Genomic DNA, 8,342 nt, shown 5'->3' with positions numbered 1-8,342 from the left:
CGACAGTGCGGGGCTCCCTCTGCGCCGCCTCTCCGACAGTGCGGCGCTCCCTCAGTACTGCCCCTCTGACAGTGCGGCGCTCCCTCACCGACAGTGCGGGGCTCCCTCTGCGTCGCCCCTCCGACAGTGCGGGGCCCCCTCAGCACTGCACTGAGAGGGTCGGCCTGGATTTTTGTGCTCAGGTCCCTGGAGTGGGACTTGAACCCACAACTTTCTGACTCAGGTGAGAGTGCTGCCCACTGAGCCACAGCGGTCACTCTGTACCCCTCCCAACTCCTGTCATTGAGACAGCCCAGTCTGGGTAACAGCTTGTCGGAGCTCTGCTGCCTGGGTCTGGTGTAGGTTCCCACAATCTGTCATCAACAATCACAATTTAGAAAAATGAGAGGTGATCTTATTGAAACATACAACATTCTTACAGGGATTGACAGGGTAGATGCAGGGAGGATGTTTCCCCCGGGCTGGGGAGTCTAGAACCAGGGGTCACAGTCTCAGGATAAGGGGTCAGCCATTTAGGACTGAGATGGGGAGAAATTTCTTCACTCAGAGGGTGGTGAATCTTTGGAATTCTCTGCCCCAGGGGGCTGTGGAGGCTCAGTCTCTGAGTATATTCAAGGCTGAGATCGGTAGATTTTTGGATATTACGGGAATCGAGGGATCGGGCGGGAAAGTGGAGTTGAGGTCGAAGGTCAGCCGTGATCTTATTGAATGGCAGAGCAGGCTCGAGGGGCCGAATGGCCGACTCCTGCTCCTAATTCTTTTGTTTTTATAAGCAGCTATTGAAAACAGAAACACACACACTCCCCTCCCACGATGATTTAAACAGAGTTTCTGCGCATCATAGACAGCAGAGTGAAATCCTGTCTGCTGACCCGAATATAAACAGAACAGGAATAAACAAATACAACCCAATAAATCAGAGGACAGATTAGGAAAAGGAGGCCTGAGAGCGGGGAAGAAAACAAGAAATACCTGCAGCAGCTGACAGGTGTACCTGGGGACTGAGCACCTGTCTACAGCCAACACATTCATGTATGTGTGTATGTAACTCACTCACTCTCCCCCCCTCACCTCAACACCCCCCCCCTCACACCCACATTCCCCCTCCCCCCCCCCCCTCACCCTGCAGAGTTGTCAGTGCTACAGGCCACCGGCTAACGGTGAAACATAGAAAATAGGTGCAGGAGTAGGCCATTCGGCCCTTCGAGCCTGCACCGCCATTCAATAAGATCATGGCTGATCATTCCCTCAGTACCCCTTTCCTGCTTTCTCTCCATACCCCTTGATCCCTTTAGCCGCAAGGGCCACATCTAACTCCCTCTTGAATATATCCAATGAACTGGCATCAACAACTCTCTGCGGCAGGGAATTCCACAGGTCAACAACTCTCTGGGTGAAGAAGTTTCTCCTCATCTCAGTCCTAAATGGCCTACCCCTTATCCTTAGACTGTGTCCCCTGGTTCTGGACTTCCCCAACATCGGGAACATTCTACCTGCATCTAACCTGTCCAATCCCGTCAGAATCTTATACGTTTCTATGAGATCCCCTCTCATCCTTCTAAACTCCAGTGAATACAGGCCCAGTCGAGCCAGTCTCTCCTCATATGTCAGCCCTGCCATCCCGGGAATCAGTCTGGTGAACCTTCGCTGCACTCCCTCAATAGCAAGAATGTCCTTCCTCAGATTAGAAGACCAAAACTGAACACAATATTCCAGGTGAGGCCTCACCAAGGCCCTGTACAACTGCAGTAAGACCTCACTGCTCCTGTACTCAAATCCCCTCGCTATGAACTGGCTCTCCATGTCCATGTCCCTCCTCAGGAGGGCAGAGGCGGGGGAGAAAGGGCTGGGGATAAGATCCAACAACAATAAAGTGGGCTACAACCTCATTTTCCTACTGGTTTTTTTAATTTTAATTCATTCACAGGATGCAATTAAAACATACAAAATTACCCTGATTAAATAAAGGGAGTGTCAGGTCTGAATTGTGGCCAGTTAGGTTTTAGCAGCAGGAATATTCAGCCTCTCCACACAATGACAGGATCCAACATCATCAGCAACCCCCTCCGCTCCCCTCGCCAGTCCCTTGCCTTCACACTCCTCTCACCCCTCCTGACCATCCCTGATTAGAATCGCTCCACCATCGGTGGCCATGCCTTCTGTTGCCTGGGCCCCAAGCTCTGGAACTCCCTCCCTAAACGTCTCTCTCTCTCTCTCTCTCTCTCTCTCTCTCTCTCCCTTCCTTCGAGACGCTCCTTAAAACCGACCTCTGACCCAGCTTTTGGTCGCCAGCCCTAATTTCTAACTATGCGGCTCGGTGTCAAATTTTTCATCTCATAATACTACGTTAAAAGGCGCGAGATAAATATAAACTGTTGTTGTTGGCCACCAATTGACTGAATCTTGACAATGCCACCTCCATCTTCGATCAGAATTAGAGGAGTGCAGATATCTCGGGGGGTTGTGGGGCTGGAGGAGATTACAGAGATAGGGAGGGGCGAGGGCCATGGAGGGATTTGTAAACAAGGATGAGAATTTTAAAATCGAGGTGTTGCTGGATCGGGAGCCAATGTAGGTCAGTGAGCACAGGGGGTGATGGGTGAGCGAGACTTGGTGCGAGTTAGGACACGAGGCAGCGAGCACAGGGGGTGATGGGTGAGCGGGACTCGGTGCGAGTTAGGACACGGGTCAGCGAGCACAGGGGGTGATGGGTGAGCGGGACTCGGTGCGAGTTAGGACACGGGGCAACGAGCACAGGGGGTGATGGGTGAGCGGGACTCGGTGCGAGTTAGGACACGGGGCAGCGAGAACAGGGGGTGATGGGTGAGCGGGACTCGGTGCAAGTTAGGACACGGGGCAGCAAGCACAGGGGGTGATGGGTGAGTGGGACTCGATGCAAGTTAGGACACGGGGCAGCGAGCACAGGGGTTGATGGGTGAGTGGGACTCGATGAGAGTTAGGACACGGGGCAGCGAGCACAGGGGGCGATGGGTGAGCGGGACTCGGTGCAAGTTAGGACACGGGGCAGCGAGCACAGGGGGTGATGGGTGAGCGGGACTCGGTGCGAGTTAGGACACGGGGCAGCGAGCACAGGGGGTGATGGGTGAGCGGGAATCGGTGAGAGTTAGGACACGGGGCAGTGAGCACAGGGGGTGATGGGTGAGCGGGACTCAGTGCGAGTTAGGACACGGGGCAGCGAGCACAGGGGGTGATGGGTGAGCGGGACTCGGTGCGAGTTAGGACACGGAGCAGCCGAGTTTTGGATCACCTCCAGTTTACGTCGGGTAGAATGTGGGAGGCCAGCCAGGAGCGCGTTGGAATAGTCAAGTTTGGAGGTAACAAAGGCACGGATGAGGGCTTCAGCAGCAGATGAGCTGAGGCAGGGGCGGAGACGGGCGATGTTACGGAGGTGGAAATAGGCGGGTTTAGTTATGCTGCGGATATGTGGCCAGAAGCTCACTTCAGGGTCATATAGGACACCAAGGTTGCGAACAGTCTGGTTCAGCCTCAGACAGGAGTTGGGGAGAGCGATGGAGTCAGTGGCTGGGGAACGGAGTTTGTGGCGGGGATCGAAAATAAAAAGTCAGTTCGCTCTCCCAATCAGGAAGTGGAAGGCGGGCGGGCGTGCCAAGCAATCAATCACAGCTAGAGTCAGTGTGTGTGGGACTGTACCCCAGTGAGAGTCAGTGTGTGTGGGACTGTACCCCAGTGAGAGTCAGTGTGTGTGGGACTGTACCCCAGTGAGAGTCAGTGTGTGTGGGACCCACACCCCAGTGAGAGTCAGTGTGTGTGGGACTGTACCCCAGTGAAAGTCAGTGTGTGTGGGACCCGTACCCCAGTGAGAGTCAGTGTGTGTGGGACTGTACCCCAGTGAGAGTCAGTGTGTGTGGGACCCGTACCCCAGTGAGAGTCAGTGTGTGTGGGACCCGTACCCCAGTGAGAGTCAGTGTGTGTGGGACTGTACCCCAGTGAGAGTCAGTGTGTGTGGGACCCGTACCCCAGTGAGAGTCAGTGTGTGTGGGACCCGTACCCCAGTGAAAGTCAGTGTGTGTGGGACCCGTACCCCAGTGAAAGTCAGTGTGTGTGGGACCCGTACCCCAGTGAGAGTCAGTGTGTGTGGGACCCGTACCCCAGTGAGGATCAGTGTGTGTGGGACTGTACCCCAGTGAGAGTCAGTGTGTGTGGGACCCGTACCCCAGTGAGAGTCAGTGTGTGTGGGACTGTACCCCAGTGAGAGTCAGTGTGTGTGGGACCCGTACCCCAGTGAGAGTCAGTGTGTGTGGGACCCGTACCCCAGTGAGAGTCAGTGTGTGTGGGACCCGTACCCCAGTGAGAGTCAGTGTGTGTGGGACCCGTACCCCAGTGAGAGTCAGAGTGTGTGGGACTGTACCCCAGTGAGAGTCAGTGTGTGTGGGACTGTACCCCAGTGAGAGTCAGTGTGTGTGGGACTGTACCCCAGTGAGAGTCAGTGTGTGTGGGACTGTACCCCCGTGATTCAGCGCACACACACACACACACACTCTCTCTCTCTCTCTCTCTCTCTCCCTCCTTACCTCATCCGCGTTGAGGTGGCATCTCCGTGGCAATCACTACACTTGGCTTTTGTTCTCTGGGCTCTGCTGCTGTGAAGGGAACGGACAGGAGAGAGAATGAACACTGCTGAGTGGGACTTTATCGACAAGGGCTGTGGGGTTGAGAGGGGGCAATACCCTGGAGGGGTAGGGGCCAGTGGGGTGTGGGGGGCAGTGTTACTGCCCCAGCCGACAGACACAGCCCCAGCCAGCAGCCGGTTGCGATAAAGAACTGACCGGCTCTGAGTGTAGAGGAAGCTGCAAAGCATGCGGTCGGATAATCCAGATAAGCCCTCCCTCCTCGGCAACCGGATGTGTGTACAATCTGCCCTGCTCTCCCAGGCAAACACAACCCAACACTGCCCCACTCACCTGCTCCCCGAGCATCGAGTCTCTGCTGCGCTAAGGACCCCGGAGCTGTTCAGCTGTTCAGCTGTTTACCAGGCTCAGGCTCAGGCTCCTTCTCTCTCTCTCTCTCAAATTGTGAATCTGTTACCTGCAATCAAGCTGTTAAAAAACTCCTGCTCCAATCAGAGCAAATAGCCTTGCCCAGGGAGCATCTCCAAAGTCCTCGCTCCGAACATAAACGCAAAGAGTCCCCTTCGGGTTCCGTCAGGGGAGTTTCCTCTTCAGGTTTGGTCCCTCCGTTCCTCAACGTCCCGAACTCTTCACCCGCCAGTGTCTGGGGTCGGGGGGGAGCGAGAGATTGCAGCAAACCCATCGTCACTCCTTCCCCCAAACCCCCAGCCCCCTCAGATTCCCCAGTACTGAGGGGAGCGCCGTACTGCGCTGTCGGAGGGGCGGTACTGAGGGAGCGCCGCACTGTCGGAGGGGCAGTGCTGAGGGAGCGCCGCACTGTCGGAGGGGGCAGTGCTGAGGGAGCGCCGCACTGTCGGAGGGGGCAGTGCTGAGGGAGCGCCGCACTGTCGGAGGGGCAGTGCTGAGGGAGCGCCGCACTGTCGGAGGGGCAGTACTGAGGGAGCGCCGCACTGTCGGAGGGGCAGTGCTGAGGGAGCGCCGCACTGTCGGAGGGGCAGTGCTGAGGGAGCGCCGCACTGTCAGAGGGGCAGGACTGAGGGAGTGCCGCACTGTCAGAGGGGCAGCACTGAGGGAGCGTCGTACTGCGCTGTCGGAAGGGGCAGTTCTGAGAGAGCGCCGCACTGTCGGAGGGACAGTACTAAGGGAGCCCCGCACTGTCAAAGGGGCAGTACTGAGGGAGCGCCGCACTGTCGGAGGGACAGTACTGAGGGAGCACCGCACTGTAGGAGGGGCAGTACTGAGGGAGTGCCGCACTGTTGGAGGGACAGTACTGAGTGAGCGCCACACTGTCGGAGAGGCGGTACTGAGGGAGCGCCACACTGTCGGAGGGGCAGTACTGAGGGAGCGCCGCACTGTCAGAGGAGTAGTACTGAGGGAGCGCCACACTGTCGGAGGGGCCATCTTTCGGATGGGATGTTACGTCAAGGCAGGTGAATGGAAAAGATCCTGCTGCATTATTTCTAAGATGCAGGGGGAGTTCTCCCCGGTGTCCTGACCAATATGTATCCCTCAACTCACGCCAAAAAACAGATTATCTGGTTGTTATCAGATTGCTGTTTGTGGCAGCTTGCTGTGCGGAAATTGGTTGCTGCATTTGCCACATTGCAACAGTGGCCATAGCACATCACAAAACACTTCACAGCCAATGATGTACCAAACAGTATTTACAGCCCAGAAAGAGGCCATTGGGCCCCATCGCTCCGTGCCGCGGTTTATGCCCCACACGAGCCCCCTCCCACCCCTCTCCATCTCACCCCATCACCATATCCTTCTATTCCTTTCTCCCTCATATGTTTATCCAGCTTCCCCTTAAATGCAGCGATATTATTCGCCTCAACCCCTCCCTGTGGCAGTGAGTTCTACATTCTCACCACTCTCTGGGTGAAGAAGTTTCTCCTGAATTCCCCATTGGATTTATTAGTGACTGTCTTATATTGATGGCCCCGAGTTCTGATCTCCCTCCACAACTGGAAACATTTTCTCTACGTTGACCCTATGAAAAACTTTCATTTTCTCAAAGACCTCAAATAGGTGACCCACATCCTTCTCTCTTCTAGGGAAATGAGCCCTAACCTACTCAACCGTTCCCGATGGGTTTAATCTCTCAGTTCTTGTCTGACCTGACCACAAATAAACGGCCAACATTGGGCGCCAATGTATAAAAGCAGAAGTGGTTCAGTAGCAGGAAGGAGCAGTGGAGGGGGTCCACGAAAGATTTGATGAAGTCAATTCAGCCGCTCGAGGGGCAGCTTTTACAATGATCTTTGGCACAAAGCTTAGCGCAGATTCTAAACAATTCTCCTTCTATCAGACTGCTCTTCCTGGGTTTATGGCTCTTTAAGCCAACTCTTAAAGATTACTTTTGAAGTGTAGTCACTGTTGTAATGTGGGAAACGCGGCAGCCAATTTGCGCACAGCAAGCTCCCACACACAGCGATGTGATAATGACCAGATAATCTGTTTTAGTGATGTTGATTGAGGGATAAATATTGGCCCCAGGACACCAGGGAGAGCTCCCCTGCTCTTCTTCCAATAGTGCCGTGGGATCTTTTACATCCACCTGAGAGACCAGACGGGGCCTCGGTTTCACGTCATAGGCGAAAGACGATCCCTCCGACAGTGCAGGGCTCCCTCAGTACTGCCCCTCCGACAGTGCGGGGCTCCCTCAGTACTGCCCCTCCGACAGTGTGGCGCTCCCTCAGTACCGCCCCTCCGACAGTGCGGCGCTCCCTCAGTACTGCCCCTCCGACAGTGCGGCGCTCCCTCAGCACTGCCCCTCCAACAGTGCGGCGCTCCCTCAGCACTGCCCCTCCGACAGTGCGGTGCTCCCTCAGTACTGCCCCTCCGACAGTGCGGCGCTCCCTCAGCACTACCCCTCGGACAGTGCAGCGCTCCCTCAGTACTGACCCTCCGACAGTGCGGCGTTCCCTCAGCACTACCCCTCGGACAGTGCAGTGCTCCCTCAGTACTGACCCTCGGACAGTGCGGCGCTCCCTCAGTACTGACCCTCCGACAGTGCGGCACTCCCTCAGCACTGACCCTCCGACAGTGCGGCACTCCCTCAACACTGCCCCTCTGACAGTGTCAGCCTAGAATTTTGTGCTCAAGTCTCTGGAGTGGGACTTGAACACACAAACTTCTGACTCGAAGGCGAGAGTGCTGCCCACTGAGCCACAGTTGAGAATTTTGATCCATTGCCGCGTAACTAAATGTCTCGCTAGCAGGATTCTCTGGTAGCCTCGGTGTGACGGAACAGGTCAAGGGTCGGCGGGGGTGGGGGGAGCGCGGGACTGTTGGGTCCTGGTACCGAGGGGGATTAACGTGTTCACTGACCACAAATCAGCGTTTGAAAAGGCCAAAGAGAGCTGCAGATAGATTAAACAGTGTCCGCCGTGACTCAGAGAGCAGCACTCTCTCGCTTCTGAGTCACGAGGTTGTGTGTTCCACTCCCTACCCCATAATCCAGGCCGACACTACCAGTGCAGTACTGAGGGAGCGCCGCACTGTCGGAGGGGCAGTACTGAGGGAGCCCCGCACTGTCGGAGGGGCAGTACTGAGGGAGCCCCGCACTGTCGGAGGGGCAGTACTGAGGGAGCCCCGCACTGTCGGAGGGGCAGTACTGAGGGAGCCCCGCACTGTCGGAGGGGCAGTACTGAGGGAGTCCCGCACTGTCGGAGGGGCAGTACTGAGGGAGTCCCGCACTGTCGGAGGGACAGTACTGAGGGAGCCCCG

General features: G+C 56.1%; 1 protein-coding gene across 3 annotated transcripts in view; it reads right to left on the bottom strand.

Moving 5' to 3' along the window:
- The window catches only part of slc16a13 (solute carrier family 16 member 13), a 23,372-nt gene extending 18,315 nt beyond the window's left edge, over positions 1-5,057 (bottom strand). Inside the window, exons 1-2 of one of the 3 annotated variants that reach the window (XM_070863207.1) lie at positions 4,944-5,057; positions 4,554-4,622 (exon numbers count right to left, since the gene is read on the bottom strand). The gene's annotated coding sequence lies outside the window, so the exon portion shown is untranslated. The remainder of the gene's footprint in view (positions 1-4,553; positions 4,623-4,943) is intronic. The other 2 variants (XM_070863208.1, XM_070863209.1) reach the window with 2 other exon arrangements.
- Positions 5,058-8,342: the final 3,285 nt, after the last annotated feature.

The sequence above is a fragment of the Pristiophorus japonicus genome, chromosome 20 (assembly GCF_044704955.1).
Source record: "Pristiophorus japonicus isolate sPriJap1 chromosome 20, sPriJap1.hap1, whole genome shotgun sequence".
In the NCBI taxonomy this organism is placed as follows: Eukaryota; Metazoa; Chordata; class Chondrichthyes; family Pristiophoridae; genus Pristiophorus; species Pristiophorus japonicus.
Note: the sequence above shows the minus strand (reverse complement) of the source record. Positions and strands in the feature narration are given on the sequence as shown.